Genomic DNA, 18,413 nt, shown 5'->3' on the forward strand with positions numbered 1-18,413 from the left:
CCGTATATGATGGCAGTTTTAGTGGAAAAACGAGATCAAACGACGACGATAGTTTTTACACAAAAATTGCGTTCACGTTTGAGGACAACCCCCTTTGGCAGAGAGACATGTCGCCTGAAGAAACTGCCATCTCTCCTCTCTCCCTCTCAACTTAAACTGTCATACCATCTAAAAAAAAAAAACTGCCATGCGACCGTTCACGTGTGCCACGTCCCCTGACGAACGTTTGCTAGGTATGAGGTCCCTCTTTATTACTACACGAACCCAGAAGAAAAAAGCTCGACCCACCACCTTTGCGTTTCTCGACCCATCATCACCTTTGCCTTACACTCACACAGTCACACACGCTTACTAGTACTATTATCGCGCTACACGTACATAGGTGTCCAGATTAATTGACATAGTTCATCAAGATCAGAAGCAACGACGATCGAAAGCTATGTCTCTTTATTGCTACATGAACCATGCACGCAGAGAAAAGAAGCAAGTCGAGAACTCGAACACGGGCAGAGCCTGCTTGCCGACGACGACCGTACGCACGTACTTGACCGAGTCATCAGGCGGAGGCGGCGAAGCCCTCCTCCTCCTCACCGGCAGCGTCCACGGCAGCGTCGGCGCGCTGGGCGTTGGTCCTGAAGCAGCTGAAGCGCCGGATCTCGCCCACGTTGCCCGCCGGCTTGGGCGCCCTGGCGAGCTTCTCCATGGACCTGGCGAACTGCCGGAAGAAGGCGTCCTTGCTCTTGGCGAACCGCTTCACGATGGCCGCCGTGGTCTTATTCTTGACGAGCGCCATGTCGGAGGTGAGCACGCCCTGGTTGAACCGCAGCGCCTTGTAGTACCCGTTGTCGAACAGGTCGGGGGTGATCACGTCCAGGTTCTGCAGCCGGTCCGGGTGCTTGCTGCAGTTGGCCGCCAGCTTCCGCGAGAAGGTGTCGTCCGCGCGCCGGGACCAGTCCGCGAAGCTGCCGCAGTGCGACCGCCCGATGGTGTGCGCGCCGGAGAGCGCCACGAGGTCGGCCACGTCGCCGAGGCCCCGGGTGCGGAAGGACTCCAGCAGCTTGGCCACGCTGGCCGTCAGGGGCGACGGGAGGTGGGACACCTTCTCCTGTGACGCCGGGGCGAGGCTGTCGAGGTTGCCCTGCGGCACGGAGAACCAGGGCCCGCCGGACACGACGATGCTGTGGCGGGTGGCGAGCAGGGTGATGTCGGCGCATGACACAACGGACCCTGGCGCGGATGGACTCGATGAGCTGCATGGCGCGCGGCCGGATGGTGAGGTTGGGGAGCAGCGCCGTCTCGCGGGCGGAGGTGGTGTTGAGGAGGATGGAGGCGTCGCAGCCCTGCGGGAAGCAGTCGTGGAAGTAGAGCCGGAGCAGGCCCGCCGCCAGCGCCACCTCCAGCTGCAGCGCCGCCTCCACTGACGACCGCACGATGCCGTCCAGCTGCGGGCACGACGCGGCGTGGAAGCCCGGAGAGACGCCGACGTCGCCGGTGAAGACGGGTAGGGACATGGCCGGGGAGACCAGCGCCGCGACGGTGGCCAGGACGGCCAGTACTACTACTGAGCTGCCCGTCGCCATGGTTTCTTTGGTGCGGAGCTTGAGCTGAAGCTAGCTTGACTGGGCTTGTGGCGTCCTCACGGCAACCAGTGGGCGTCATTTATAACGGGAACCAATCAATAAAACCGGGCGAGACGCAGAGCGTAGAAACAGCGGCAACAATCCGGGCTTAAGATCACGCACCAACTACTCCCTTCGTCTGTTAGCTGTAATAAATCTTGAAGTTTTATGTATCTGCATGTTCATTTCATTTCTACGTGAGTTAGCATTGTGTAGGACCGATGCATTAGCAGATGTACGCCCGCGCAACGTAGTCAGCTGGAAGCATGTACTGAGGAGTGCCGAGGTGGCACTTGTGTGTGAGCCGAGTGACGCGGTCAAGTGGATAGAGCATCTCCACTCACCCCCAAAGGGCCCCTCAAACCCTTTTTTATCGCCGGCTCCAAAAAATCAGTCCAGTCGCGTCCACATAAGCCCAATTTTCGCCGCTTAGAGCAACTCCAACGGGGCAACCCAAACGGACGGCGCTTTTGTCCGCTTTTTATCCGTTTGGGTCGCCCGCCCGCCCAACGTCTGCCCTGTTTTAGATTTGGGTCGGCAGCGCATCCAACGCGCCGACCCATATGTGCCGGCGTGGCCGGCTAGCCGCTCTGTTTCAAAAAATAGCTCATTTTTGCATTGTTCACACAACTTTTGCATTCAAACATATAGTCAAATAACATAGTTTAACCGAATAAAATAGCATAGTTGTACAAGCCAAATAAAAGTAAAAATGTCTCACATAGTTTTTGCAAGCCGAATAAAGAAAATACATCTATTGGTTGCCAACATGAGCCAACATATGTTCAACCAAATCATTTTGCGGTTGCACATGAGTTTCCCAATCACGTATGTCATGATGAAATTGGGTGAACTGTTCAAACATTGCCGCTCCTTCATGCTCAGGCAGAACGTTCTCACCTTGAAACTGAAACCCTTGATCGTACAGATGTCCCGGGCGCTCATCTTTACGATCATATTGTGCATGATCACACAAGCAGTCATCACCTCCCATAATTTCTGTGTGCTTCAAGTGTTAGCAGGATACCGAACGATGCCCCATCGAGATTGCAAAGCACCAAAGGCATGCTTGACGTCCTTCCTAGCACTCTCTTGCTCTTGGGCAAATCTTTTCCTCTTCTCTCCGACAGGGTTGGGGATTGTCTTCACAATAGTGGTCCACTGAAAATAGATACCGTCACCCAGGTAGTATCCTTTGTCGTAGTTGTGCCCGTTGATAGTAAAGTTCACCGGTGGGCTGTTGCCTTCGGCAAGCCTAGCAAACACCGGCGAGCGCTGAAGCACGTTGATATCATTGTGTGATCCGGCCATGCCAAAGAAAGTGTGCCAGATCCAGAGATCTTGAGACGCCACGGCCTCTTGTATGATAGTGCAAGCCCTGACATGGCCCTTATACTGCCCTTGCCAAGCAGAGAGCAGTTCTTCCACTCCCAGTGCATGCAGTCTATACTGCCAAGCATCCCTGGGAGGCCCCTGCTGGCATTCATCGCCAACAAACGAGCTGTATCTTCAAGAGTCGGCTCTCTCAATTACTCAGGGCCAAACACAACAATAACAGCCTTGCAGAACTTATACATGGAGTCTAGGCATGTAGACTCGCTCATACGGACGTACTCGTCAATGAGATCACCGGGCACTCCGTATGCAAGCATTCGGATGGCAGCAGTGCATTTCTGATAAGAGGAGAAACCAATCTTTCCAATGGCATCCTCTTTGCACTCGAAATAGTCATCATAGCCGACCACCCCCTCTCTAATACGGTTGAAAAGATGCCTACTCATACGGAAATGGCGGCGGATTTCTGATGTTTGAACAACGGATTTGTTGTATCAAAGTAATCCTTCCAAAAAAAGGAAATGCCCGCTTTCTCGGTTGCGATTCAACGCCGGAAGGTGGCCCGAAATGGAGCCACGGAACGCCGGGCGCTGGCTATTGAGGTGGTGATGGACCAACACGGCAGCCAATATCTCCTTCTCGTCATCGGACGACGAATCGTCGGAGTCGCAAAAGAAATTGTGAAAAAAGAACTCGTTGGCGGAGTCGATTTTGTACCTTGGCAAATTGTCGAACAGCTTGCGGGAGTCGACGAAGGAGAAGGCCGACGACTCAGCGGCGCGCACGGACCAGCTAGCTGCCCTGCCGGCGTCCGATGAGCATGCCAGTGAGGATCTGGCCAGGGCGGCGAGGCGACTTCTTGGTCGCGGTCGCGGCTGTGTCGGGGGGGGGGGGGGTGGGAAGCTGTTGGAAATATGCCCTAGAGGCAATAATAAAATGGTTATTATAATATTTCCTTGTTCATGATAATTGTCTATTGTTCATGTTATAATTGTGTTATCCGAAAATCGTAATACATGTATGAACACATAGACCATAACATGTCCCTAGTGAGCCTCTAGTTGACTAGCTCGTTGATCAATAGATGGTTACGGTTTCCTGACCATGGACATTGGATGTCATTGATAACAGGATCACATCATTAGGAGAATGATGTGATGGACAAGACCCAATCCTAAGCATAGCACTAGATCGTGTAGTTCGTTTGCTAAAGCTTTTCTAATGTCAAGTATCATTTCCTTAGACCATGAGATCGTGCAACTCCTGGATACCGTAGGAATGCTTTGGGTGTACCAAACGTCACAACGTAACTGGGTGGCTATAAAGGTGCACTACAGGTATCTCCGAAAGTGTCTGTTGGGTTGGTACGGATCGAGACTGGGATTTGTCACTCCGTATGACGGAGAGGTATCTCTGGGCCCACTCGGTAGGACATCATCATAATGAGCTCAATGTGATCAAGGAGTTGTTCACATGATGATGTGTTACGGGAACGAGTAAAGAGACTTGCCGTAACGAGATTGAACAAGGTATCGGTATATCGACGATCGAATCTCGGGCAAGTATCGTACCGATAGACAAAGGGAATTGTATACGGGATTGATTGAATCCTCGACATCGTGGTTCATCCGATGAGATTATCGTGGAGCATGTGGGAGCCAACATGGGTATCCAGATCCCGCTGTTGGTTATTGACCGGAGAGTTGTCTCGGTCATGTCTACGTGTCTCCCGAACCCGTAGGGTCTACACACTTAAGGTTCGGTGACACTATAGTTGTAGAGATATTAGTATGCGGTTAACCGAAAGTTGTTCGGAGTCCCAGATGAGATCCCGGACGTCACGAGGAGTTCCGGAATGGTCCGGAGGTAAAGATTTATATATAGGAAGTCCAGTTTCGGCCACCGGGAGAGTTTCGGGGGTCACCGGTATTGTACCGGGACCACCGGGTGGGGCCACCTATCCCGGAGGGCCCCATGGGCTGAAGTGGCATGGGAACCAGCCCCTGGTGGGCTGGTGCGCCCCACCCAAGGGCCCGAGGCGCCTAGGGTTGGAAACCTTAGGGGGTCGTTGCCCCCCGAGGGGGCATGCGCCCCCCTGGTTGGAAACCCTAAGGGGGCCGTTGCCCCCCGAGGGGCCGCCGCCCCCCTCTAGATGGGATCTCCAAAGGGGGCATGCGCCCCCTAGCCCCTATATATAGTGGAGGGGAGGGAGGGCAGCCGCACCCTAAGCCCTGGCGCCTCCCTCTCCCTCCCGTGACACCTCTTCCTCCTCGAGTAGCGCTTGGCGAAGCCCTGCTGGAATCCCGCTGCTTCCATCACCACGCCGTCGTGCGGCTGGATCTCCATCAACTTCTCCTTCCCCCTTGCCGGATCAAGAAGGAGGAGATGTCTCTGCTCCGTACGTGTGTTGAACGCGGAGGTGCCGTCCGTTCGGCGCTAGGATCATCGGTGATTTGGATCACGACGAGTACGACTCCATCAACCCCGTTCTCTTGAACGCTTCCGCTCGCGATCTACAAGGGTATGTAGATGCACTCCTCTCTCTCTCGTTGCTAGATGACTCCATAGATTGATCTTGGTGATGCGTAGAAAATTTTAAATTTCTGTTACGATCCCCAACAGTGTCTGTCTCTCCCACTTTAGTCGGATCGGATTCGATGAAAAGGGTCCTTATGAAGGGTAAATAGAAATTGGCATATCACGTTGTGGTTTTGGCGTAGGTAAGAAACGTTCTTGCTAGAAACCAATAGCAGCCACGTAAAAATTTGCAACAACAATTAGAGGACGTCTAACTTATTTTTGCAGCATGTGTCATGTGATGTGATATGGCCAGAAGAATGTAATGAATGATATATGTGATGTATGAGATTGATCATGTTCTTGTAATAGGAATCACGACTTGCATGTCGATGAGTATGACAACCGGCAGGAGCCATAGGAGTTGTCTTAATTTATTTATGACATGCGTGTCAACTGAAACGTCATGTAATTACTTTACTTTATTGCTAACCGTTAGCCATAGTAGTAGAAGTAATAGTTGGCGAGACAACTTCATGAAGACACGATGATGGAGATCATGGTGTCATGCCGGTGACAATGATGAACATGGCGCCCCGAAGATGGAGATCAAAAGGAGCAAAATGATATTGGCCATATCATGTCACTATTTGATTGCATGTGATGTTTATCATGTTTTACATCTTATTTGCTTAGATCGACATTAGCATAAATAAGATGACCCCTCGCTAAAATTTCAAGAAAGTGTTCCCCCTAACTGTGCACCGTTGCGAAGGTTCGTTGTTCCGAAGAACCACGTGATGATCGGGTGTGATAGGTTCTAACGTTCGCATACAACGGGTGTAAGCCATATTTACACACGCAATACACTTAGGTTGACTTGACGAGCCTAGCATGTACAGACATGGCCTCGGAACACAAGAGACCGAAAGGTCGAACATGAGTCGTATAGCAGATACGATCAACATGAAGATGTTCACCGATGATGACTAGTCCGTCTCACGTGATGATCGGACACGGCCTAGTTGACTCGGATCATGTATCACTTAGATGACTAGAGGGATGTCTGTCTCAGTGGGAGTTCATTAATAATTTGATTAGATGAACTTCATTATCATGAACTTAGTCTAAAATCTTTACAATATGTCTTGTAGATCAAATGGCCCACGCTAATGTAAACCTCAACTTCAACGCGTTCCTAGAGAAAACCAAGCTGAAAGACGATGGTAGCAACTATACGGACTGGGTCCGGAACTTGAGGATCATCCTCATAGCTGCCAAGAAAGCATATGTCCTTGAAGCACCGCTAGGTGAAGCACCCATCCCAGCAAACCAAGACGTTATGAATGCCTGGCAAACACGTGTTGATGATTACTCCCTGGTTCAGTGCGGCATGCTTTACATCTTAGAACCGGGGCTCCAAAAGCGTTTCAAGCAGCATGGAGCATATGAGATGTTCCAAGAGCTGAAAATGGTTTTCCAAGCTCATGCCCGGGTCGAGAGATATGAATTTTCCGACAAGTTCTACAGTTGTAAGATGGAGGAGAATAGTTCTGTCAGCGAGCACATACTCAAAATGTCTGGGTTGCACAACCGCTTATCTCAGCTGGGAGTTAATCTCCCGGATGATGCGGTCGTTGACAGAATCCTTCAGTCGCTCCCACCTAGCTACAAGAGCTTTGTGATGAACTTCAATATGCAGGGGACGGAATAGACCATTCCTGAGGTATATTCAATGCTGAAATCAGCGGAGGTGGAGATCAAAAAGGAACATCAAGTGTTGATGGTGAATAAAACCACTAAGTTCAAGAAAGGCAAGGGTAAGAAGAACTTCAAGAAAGACGGCAAGGGAGTTGCCGCGCCCGGTAAGCAAGCTGCCGGGAAGAAGACAAAGAATGGACCCAAGCCTGAGACTAAGTGCTTTTATTGCAAGGGAAACGGTCACTGGAAGCGGAACTGCCCCAAGTACTTAGCGGATAAGAAGGCCGGCAATACCAAAGGTATATGTGATATACATGTTATTGATGTGTACCTAACCAGCGCTCATAGTAGCTCCTGGGTATTTGATACCGGTGCGGTTGCTCATATTTGTAACTCAAAGCAGGAGCTGCGGAATAAGCGGAGACTGGCGAAGGACGAGGTGACGATGCGCGTCGGGAATGGTTCCAAGGTCGATGTGATCGCCGTCGGCACGCTACCTCTACATTTACCTACGGGGTTAGTTTTAAACCTCAATAATTGTTATTTAGTGCCAGCTTTGAGCATGAACATTGTATCTGGATCTCGTTTGATGCGAGATGGCTACTCATTTAAATCCGAGAATAATGGTTGTTCTATTTATATGAGAGATATGTTTTATGGTCATGCCCCGCTGGTCAATGGTTTATTCTTAATGAATCTCGAACGAGATGTTACACATATTCATAGTGTGAATGCCAAGAAATGTAAGGTTGATAATGATAGTCCCACATACTTGTGGCACTGCTGCCTTGGTCACATTGGTGTCAAACGCATGAAGAAACTCCATGCAGATGGACTTTTGGAGTCCCTTGATTATGAATCATTTGACACGTGCGAACCATGCCTCATGGGTAAAATGACCAAGACTCCGTTCTCCGGAACAATGGAGCGAGCAACCAACTTATTGGAAATCATACATACTGATGTGTGCGGTCCAATGAGCGTTGAGGCTCGCGGTGGCTATCGTTATGTTCTCACCCTCACTGATGACTTGAGTAGATATGGGTATGTCTACTTAATGAAACACAAGTCTGAGACCTCTGAAAAGTTCAAGGAATTTCAGAGTGAGGTTGAGAATCAACGTGGCAGGAAAATAAAGTTCTTACGATCAGATCGTGGAGGGGAATATTTGAGTCACGAATTTGGCACACACTTCAGGAAATGTGGAATTGTTTCACAACTCACGCCGCCTGGAACACCTCAGCGTAATGGTGTGTCCGAACGTCGTAATCGCACTCTATTGGATATGGTGCGATCTATGATGTCTCTTACTGTTCTACCGCTATCATTTTGGGGTTATGCTTTAGAGACTGCCGCATTCACTTTAAATAGGGCTCCGTCGAAATCCGTTGAGACGACACCGTATGAATTATGGTTTGGAAAGAAACCTAAGCTGTCGTTTCTTAAAGTTTGGGGATGCGATGCTTATGTCAAGAAACTTCAACCTGAAAAGCTCGAACCCAACTCGGAAAAATGCGTCTTCATAGGATACCCTAAGGAAACCATTGGGTATACCTTCTACCTCAGATCCGAAGGCAAGATCTTCGTTGCCAAGAACGGGTCATTTCTGGAGAAAGAGTTTCACTCGAAAGAAGTAAGTGGGAGGAAAGTGGAACTTGATGAGATGACCCCTCTCGAACCAGAAAGTAGCGCAGCACAAGAAAATGTTTCTGTGGTGCCTGCACCGACTAGAGAGGAAGTTAATGATGACGATCATGCACTAGTAGAAAACAGGGCATAGGTCACAGGGCAGTTTTCACATTAGCCCCGGTTCAGTCACGAACCGGGACCCATGGGGGCATTCGTCCCGGTTCGTGAGCCCAGGGGGCCGGCCGGGGCCTCGTGGGCATTGGTCCCGGTTCGTATGGAACCATTTGTCCCGGTTCGAGCCACGAACCGGGACTAATGGTCCTCGCTCTTGGCCCACAACCATTTGTCCCGGTTCTTGGCATGAACCGGGACAGAAGGCCCGGATTTAGTACCGGTTCATGCCACGAACCGGGACCAATGAGGTGCCTATATATACCCCTCGCCCGTGACCAGAGCACTCCAGTGCTCTGTTTTTCTCTGGTCGGCGAGGGGATGGCTTTGTGGTGCTCTAGCTCACCTCCTATGCACATGAGGTGTTCGATGAAATGCCCGAGCCACACTAGTTAAGCTTTGTCCTCTCGAAGCTCGACCTCAAAGCTCCATTTTCCTCGAGATTTGTCTAGGTTTAGCGGCCCGTCACGTCCTATTCCCGTCTTCACCGCCGTCGACCGCCCGCGCCGATCTCGTCGCCGGCACCACCGTGGTGAGCCTCTTGTTCTTATCTTCTTTTTGAAAGAAAAAAAATTCTTACTTTAGATAGATACTTGTCTAATTTTCTTACTATTTTATTCCTTCTTATTACATAGTGCGATGGTTTTGGTATCCGCCCCCGTCGGCCCTCGTCCTGTCTATGATTCGGATGTGGTATATATTATCTTTTTATAACTATTTGATTCATTTATTTTTTATGACAAATATACCGACCAGCGTGACATAGATTTTATTTATCTAGGAGGTGGTTGAACCGGAAATTCTAACCGACCCTATTGTCGAGAGGTTAAATTTAGTTGAAGAAGAAAACAATTACTTGAAGGAAAAAATAAAAAAATTGAGGAGGAGAAGATGATATTGGAGTTGCATGTTGCGGATGTCGTCGATGATCACAAGATCAAGATGGATGCAATGCGCTTGAAGATTAGAAAGATTAGAAAATATGCCATTCATACCGAGGCTTGGTATCATTATGCCGTTGGATCAATTGTTACCTTGGTTGTGATTATGATCGCATTTGTTTTCGCATTGAAATGTTTTACATAGTTTCAATGTATGGTTTAATTAATTAGATGCTCTGGAGAGCTATATATATGTTGTTAGATGAGAACTATGTATGTACTTTGGTTCTAATGTGATGATGAACTTCTATTAATTTGGTCACTTAATTATCTATTCATGATGTTCTATAATGGTTTTTGACACACTTAATTATATATAATGCATGCAGATGAACCGGCAATGGATGTACGGTGACAGACACACCTCCGAGTACATTAAGGGCGTGCATGATTTTCTCGAAGTGGCTGAGGCAAACAAGCAGAATGGTTTTATGTGTTGTCCATGCCCTACATGTGGGAATACGAAGTCTTACTCTGACCGGAAAATCCTTCACGCCCACCTGCTTTACAAGGGTTTCATGCCACACTATAATGTTTGGACGAGGCACGGAGAAATGGGGGTTATGATGGAAGACGACGAAGAAGAAGAGGACGATGACAACTATGTGCCCCCTGAATACGGTGATGCTGCAACGGGGGAAGCTGCTGAAGATCAAGAGGAACCAGACGATGTGCCCAATGATGCTGCAAGGGGGGAAGCTGCTGAAGATCAAGAGGAACCAGTGCCCGATGATGATGATCTCCGCCGGGTCATTGTCGATGCAAGGACGCAATGCGAAAGTCAAAAGGAGAAGCTGAAGTTCGATCGCATGTTAGAGGATCACAAAAAAGGGTTGTACCCCAATTGCGAAGATGGCAACACAAAGCTCGGTACCGTACTGGAATTGCTGCAGTGGAAGGCAGAGAATGCTGTGCCTGACAAAGGATTTGAGAATCTATTGAAAATATTGAAGAAGAAGCTTCCAAAGGATAACGAATTGCCCGACAGTACATACGCAACAAAGAAGGTCGTATGCCCTTTAGGATTGGAGGTGCAGAAGATACATGCATGCCCTAATGACTGCATCCTCTACCGCGGTGCGTACAAGGATCTGAACGCATGCCCAGTATGCGGTGCATTGCGGTATAAGATCAGACGAGATGACCCTGGTGATGTTGATGGCGAGCCCCCCAGGAAGATGGTTCCTGCGAAGGTGATGTGGTATGCTCCTATAATACCACGGTTGAAACGTCTGTTCAGAAACGAAGAGCATGCCAAGTTGATGCGATGGCACAGTGAGGACCGTAAGAAAGACGGGAAGTTGAGAGCACCCTCTAACGGGTCGCAGTGGAGAAAAATCGAGAGAAAGTACTGGGCTGAGTTTGCAGCTGACCCAAGGAACGTATGGTTTGGTTTAAGCGCGGATGGCATTAATCCTTTCGGGGAGCAGAGCAGCAATCACAGCACCTGGCCCGTGACTCTATGCATGTATAACCTTCCTCCTTGGATGTGCATGAAGTGCAAGTTCATTATGATGCCAGTTCTCATCCAAGGCCCTAAGCAACCCGGCAACGACATTGATGTGTACCTAAGGCCATTAGTTGAAGAACTTTTACAGCCGTGGAATGGAAACGGTGTACGTACGTGGGATGAGCACAAACAGGAGGAATTTAACCTGCACGCGTTGCTGTTTGTAACCATCAACGATTGGCCCGCTCTCAGTAACCTTTCAGGACAGACAAACAAGGGATACCATGCATGCACGCACTGTTTAGATGACACTGAAAGTATATACCTGGACAAAAGCAGGAAGAATGTGTACCTGGGCCATCGTCGATTTCTTCCGACCAACCATCAATGTCGAAAGAAAGGCAAGCATTTCAAAGGCGAGGCAGATCACCGGAAGAAGCCCGCCATGCGTACCGGTGATCACGTACTTGCTATGGTCAATGATTTACATGTAATCTTTGGAAAGGGTCCCGGCGAACTAGCTGTTCCGAATGACGCTGAGGGACACACACCCATGTGGAAGAAGAAATTTATATTTTGGGACCTACCCTACTGGAAAGAGCTAGAGGTTCGCTCTTCAATCGACGTGATGCACGTGACGAAGAACCTTTGCGTGAACCTGCTAGGCTTCTTGGGCGTGTATGGGAAGACAAAAGATACACGTGAGGCACGGGAGGACCTGCAACGTTTGCACGAAAAAGACGGCATGCCTCCGAAGCAGTATGAAGGTCCTGCCAGCTACGCTCTTACGAAAGAAGAGAAAGAAATCTTCTTTGAATGCCTGCTCAGTATGAAGGTCCCGACTGGGTTCTCGTCGAATATAAAGGGAATAATAAATATGCTAGAGAAAAAGTTCCAGAACCTAAAGTCTCATGACTGCCACGTGATTATGACGCAACTGCTTCCGGTTGCATTGAGGGGGCTTCTACCGGAAAACGTCCGATTAGCCATTGTGAAGCTATGTGCATTCCTCAATGCAATCTCTCAGAAGGTGATCGATCCAGAAATCATACCAAGGCTAAGGAGTGATGTGGCGCAATGTCTTGTCAGTTTCGAGCTGGTGTTCCCACCATCCTTCTTCAATATCATGACGCACGTCCTAGTTCATCTAGTCGACGAGATTGTCATTCTGGGGCTCGTATTTCTACACAATATGTTCCCCTTTGAGAGGTTCATGGGAGTCCTAAAGAAATATGTCTGTAACCGCGCTAGGCCAGAAGGAAGCATCTCCATGGGCCATCAAACAGAGGATGTCATTGGGTTTTGTGTTGACTTCATTCCTGGCCTTAAGAAGATAGGTCTCCCTAAATCGCGGTATGAGGGGAGACTGACTGGAAAAGGCACGCTTGGAGGGGGGCACTCAATAATATGTAGGGACGGATATTCTTGGTCTGAAGCACACTACACAGTTCTACAGAACTCTACCTTGGTGACCCCGTATGTCGATGAACACAAGAACAGTCTGCGCTCCAAACACCCGGAGCAGTGTGACGACTGGATTACATGTGAACACATCAGGACTTTCAGCAGTTGGTTGGAAACACGTCTCAGAGGTGACACCACTATTTGTGATGAGTTGTACTCGTTGTCCAGGGGACCATCTTCGACTGTATTGACTTACAAAGGATACGAGATAAATGGGAATACATTTTACACGATCGCCCAAGATCAAAAGAGCACCAACCAAAACAGCGGTGTCCGCTTTGATGCAGCAACCGAGAGGGGAAAGGACACATAGTATGGTTACATAATGGACATATGGGAACTTGACTACGGACATGATTTTAAGGTCCCTTTGTTTAAGTGCAAATGGGTCAATCTGTCAGGAGGCGGGGTACAGGTAGACCCACAGTACGGAATGACAACAGTGGATCTGAACAATCTTGGGTACACTGACGAACCGTTCGTCCTAGCCAATGATGTGGCATATGTTATCTATGTGAAGGACATGTCTACCAGACCGAGGAAAGGAAAAGATAAGGAAGCGAATACATCATACAATGAGCCAAAGCGGCACATAGTTCTTTCAGGAAAAAGGGACATTGTGGGAGTGGAGGGCAAGACAGACATGTCTGAAGATTATGAAAAGTTTCATGAAATTCCTCCCTTCAAAGTCAAGGCTGACCCAAGCATCCTGATAAACGATGAAGATTATCCATGGTTACGGCGCAATAAGCAAATGACACAAGCGAAGAAAAAGTGAAGACTTTCTCCCGCAACTATTATGATGATACCATGCCAACTTTGTAATAGACGAGTATGATACCATTGTCCGTTTTGTACAAGAAGTGCATCTAGTTTTTGCCGTAACCCTCTCAACTTTCTTGCACATGCTATGTGGATGAAATGATGATACCATGCCAACTTTCAAGCTTTTCAGAGTTCATTTGAAATGCTTTATAAGCCCTGAGTGCAGAGAGGTTAGGCCCGTAAGCCTGCTTTAGAGAGGAGCTCGACAGCTCAGGCCAACTTCCACGTCTCACAGTTAAGAAAATGTGTGAGCAACCCAGAAAAGCATGTACCTCATGAGGACATTGATATGCAACCAGATCTCACCTACAGAGAAAGGCCAGTAAAGATTTTAGAAGAGTCTGAACGGAGGACCCGTCAGAAAACGACAAAGTTTTTCAGGGTTCAGTGGAGCAACCACACTGAGGATGAAGCTACATGGGAAAGGGAAGATTTTCTCCGGGCAGAGTATCCATATCTATTTGAGGATTAGCAGAAATCTCGAGGACGAGATTTTTCCTAAGGGGGTAGGTGTTGTGACACCCAAGTTTTTACTTGGATTTTTCAAATGATTTTATTTGACTTGAGGGGAGTGATTTAAATTTTTCTTCAAGAGAACTCTCACTCTCAAATATTTTTCTTTATGGCAAAAGTTTTATTTGGATTCAACCAAGATTTGTCTTTGGTCTTGGAGGTTCTTGCTTTTCACTTGGACTCAAGACAAAATATTTTCACTTGGGAAATGACTTTTGAAAATCTCCTTGAAATTTGCACTATGGCTTTTGGAAAATCCTTTGCCACTTTCAACAATTCCTTCTTGCCATGGCCTTAGTGCAAATCCCCTCTCCTAACCCTTTCCTCACCTTTGGATCATGATTTGCATCAAATCCAGCAAGTTGAACCTCCCCATGTGATTATTTCCATTTAAATCTTATTCAAACAAATTTCTGCCTTCTCTTCTAGCACTTGGAGAGTTACAAAGGAACTCCATTTTCTGTTTTGATTTTTGCCACCAAACCAACTCTCCTCCCTAGTCCTTTGAACCCTCAACCAAGATCCATGAAGATCCACTGGTCTTCAATTCAAAATTTTCAAACTACACCTGCTGCAAGTTTGGACCAGATTTGTCAAATTTGGTGAAATTCATTCAAAACCTTCTCCAAAAATTCCAAGTAAAATCAGGCAGCCTCTGGGTGCATTGAGTGGTCACCTCACCAAGTTACAGCTCCAGAAAAATTTATCTCATTGCAAAATCCTCCTGTCGAACACCTGCAGTGCACTGTCTATATCAAGTTCAGAAAAATTCAGAGATTCAGCCAGTGGCTTGCTGTCGTTTTCTTCAGAGAAGGACATCGATCTCGCCAGTACCACCGCGTCGCCTTGCTCCTCGTCCCCGCCCTCTTGTTCCTGCACCGCACGAACGCCTGGCGCCTTGCGGGCGTCGGCGACAAGCAGCAGAAGGTGCGCCGCCCCGTGACCGACGCCGGCGGCGGCTTTGCAGACGCCAGCGGGAGACACGGCGCCGACGACGCCACCCAGCGCCGCCCAAACCACCGGAGCTCGCCGCGTGGCCTTCCACTCCCCCGAACGCGCTGCCGCTCTTGTCGTGAACCGCAGGGCGCGGAGCACGCTCTCTGCCGCCGTTGAGCCCGTGCGGTCACCTCACCGTGGACCGACGCCATTACGCCAAGACCGACCCCGTTTAGCTGTGAAACGACTCCAGTAACCTCCACTGATGCTGCCTGGCCACTCAAACCACCTGCCAATCCACTGCTCCGCCGTAATCGCTCGCCGGAGATTCTCCGTTCACGGCCACCCCGTCGATCTGCCTATAAATAGAGGCCCCGAGCTTCAACTCGAGCACCCACCATCCCTGCACTCCCCCTAGAGCAAGCCTAGCCACTGGTAGAGCCCCGAGGAGGTCTCCTTCCTCGACTCCGGCCACCGCGACCCGCCACGGGATCCAGCCTGATTCGCCCCCGTGTGCGCTCCTCTGCCTCCATTCTCTTGCCAGTAGCTTCACCTTGCATCCCTCGTTCTGACCCGCGCCTCAATTCGTAGTTTGCAGCCCTCCACCGGAGTTCCCCATCCTCACCCGAGCCGCCGTCCGCCGGAGATAGTGTCGCCGTCGACGTGGTGCTCCCGTTGGACGAGTCCACCGCCCACCGACGCGGAAGAAGACGCTGAAGCTCTTGGTACCCTCCGTTTCTCCTAACTCGCCGTGGTTCGACGCCGGCGTCCACCGCAGTCTTCGGGCGCCGGCGAGCTTTTTAAACCTGACAGGTGGACCCCGCCTGTCAGCCTCTATTCTATTCTCCTCCGAACCATTTTCTGTTGGCGCCTTCGGGCAAATACGTTTTCTCCTTTGCGCTTGCGCATTCCCAACCGAAGCGTTTTCTGTTTTCTCAGTTAAAACCCTGGAACTTTTCTGTTTCATTACAGATAAGTCCCTGGACAGAAACCTTTATAACTCTTTAATAAAAAGGTATTTTTGAGTGATTCTTTTTCTGACAATCTTCAAATTTTGTCTAGTTTTTTATGGGATTTATTTGAAAAATATTTGGAAAAGTTTCTGTGCATGTGTTGGTATTCACGTTAGTGCCCGTTTCGTGATTGCCGTAGGTTCCGAGAGAGGTGACGGAGCCGCGAACTTCGCCGAGCTAGACTCCGACTTCTCCGATCAAGGCAAGCATGTTTTGAACATTTGATATGACAGGTGTTTTACATGTTCACGTGAGAGTTTGTGCGTGGCATATGAGTGTCGGTAAATACCTTGTTGCTTGTAAGGCAACGACCCGGTTGTTCCAAAGTCGCGATGATCTCTGATGAGAGATGGCCTAATCATGTGGTGACATGAAGGGCAGCAAGGTGGTACTGTTGTAGCATACCAGCCTTGCGTCATCCGACTTTCTCCGACGTTAACGTGGTTGGAGCCACGTTATCGTCCTTTTCCTGCATGTTCCAAAGTTGCGATGATCTCTGATGAGAGATGGCCAAATCATGTGGTGACATGAAGGGCAGCAAGGTGGTACTGTTGTAGCATACCAGCCTTGCGTCATCCGACTTCCTCCGACGTTAACGTGGGTGGAGCCACGTTACCGTTCTTTCCCCTTTCCGTGCTACCACATGTCTCATTGCCAGGATGCGGTTTAGTAAGTTGGTAACCTCTTTCCGTGTACACACCAAACAGAGAGGCCGGGATGATGGTACCTTGGCCCAGGATTAAAGCCAGTCATCCGGTCAGGGGGCATGGGTGTTTCCGGTTGGGACCGAGAGGGGGGGCACCCCCTTAGAGCGCGCGTATAGAAATTTGATCCCATGCTACGCGAGTTTGTAGCCTCCCCGTCTCAAGGTTTTTCTTGAATGCTGCCGAGGGTGATCCCTGGCTTCGGATGGTTGAATTGGGTGTGTACTGGTTAGACGTGTTTCTTCCAAAACACCGTAGACGGAACTAGTCCCCGTGACTACTGAAATCCGTTGGCAGTGGTTAGGTACAAACTCTGCAGAGTCAATTCTTTCCAAATCATCGTATCCATGATCAAGTAGTGTAAACATTATATCCATATCTATCCGTGTGAAAAACTTGTCCCCGGTGAACAAGCTCAAGTGGTAAATCCAGTTTTATTGTTATTCCTGTGGATGGACTAACTTTATATTTGTCGCATGCTTGTGATAATTTATGTTCCCGAACGATTGTATTATTGAGCTGTGATATAAGCCCTTTATGTGACGTCGCGCAGACGTCCGACTGTGGCGTGTACTTGTTTCTTACTTTAAATATAAGCCCTTTATGTGATGTCGCCCAGACGTCCGACTGTGGCATGCACTGTCTTTATTTTCTGTTGCAAGCCCTTTATGTGGTGTCGCCTCGACGCCCGACTGTGGCATTATTATTCCGCATTTTCCGCTCGAGGAGTCTTTCAGACACTCGTTTGGCACCCGCATTATTATTCCGCATTTTCCGCTCGAGGAGTCTTTCAGACACTCGTTTGGCACCTGTATTATTATTCCGCATTTCCGCTCAAGGAGTCTTTCAGACACTCGTTTGGCACCAGTATTACTATTCTGCAGTTTCCGCTCGAGGCGTCATTCAGACCCTCGCTTGGCACCCAGTATTTATTATCTCTATGTCTGATCGCACTGGTTAACTTGTTCATATGCTTCATGTTTGCATTTGTTATATCTTATGTCCGAACTGTCTTGCGAGTACTTTCATAGTACTCACCTGGCTTGTTGATTTGGCCAGATGTTGACGAAGGCGATCTCTTGGATGAAGAGTTTGATAGCACGTCCGATGCCTAGAGGAGTCCCAGTCAGTCCTGCGCGATCCCGGATATTGGTCACTTGTATTGTATACGCTTCCGCCACCCGCTATAAGTCTTCTCGAGCCTCACTCCGACGCTCGAAGAGTTGTAGTCTTCTGGAATCATATCACTCGCTTCGCGATGATTTTTCCACCACCGTTATTATCGTCAGTTAGTAGTTTGCCACCCTATCCGCCGTCTTGTTTTAGCGGCGTGCATGTAATAATTGTTGGGCAGTCTCTGCTCAACCTTGTATTATATTTAGTACTCCTGGTATTCTTCTTCTGTGACCAAGATATTGTCTACCAGTGAGAAGGAATTCTTCCTCGCTGGTCCGTAAAAGGGATTGGTCTCTCAATAATTATTTTATTGAAAAACCGGTCGTGACAGCACCTTTAGTACCTGTTCGTGGCACGAACCGGTACTAGAGTTTCTTACTAGCTAAGCAGTTTTTTAGTCCCACCTCGCTAGCTGAGAG

The 18,413-nt window shown here is 48.9% G+C and overlaps 1 pseudogene; it reads right to left on the reverse strand.

The window, feature by feature from the left end:
- Nucleotides 1-556: 556 nt before the first annotated feature.
- On the reverse strand, nucleotides 557-1,580 carry LOC123075237 (cationic peroxidase SPC4-like; annotated as a pseudogene).
- Between the last annotated feature and the right edge of the window lie 16,833 nt (nucleotides 1,581-18,413).

The sequence above is a fragment of the Triticum aestivum genome, chromosome 3D (genome assembly GCF_018294505.1).
Source record: "Triticum aestivum cultivar Chinese Spring chromosome 3D, IWGSC CS RefSeq v2.1, whole genome shotgun sequence".
Lineage (NCBI taxonomy): Eukaryota > Viridiplantae > Streptophyta > Magnoliopsida > Poales > Poaceae > Triticum > Triticum aestivum.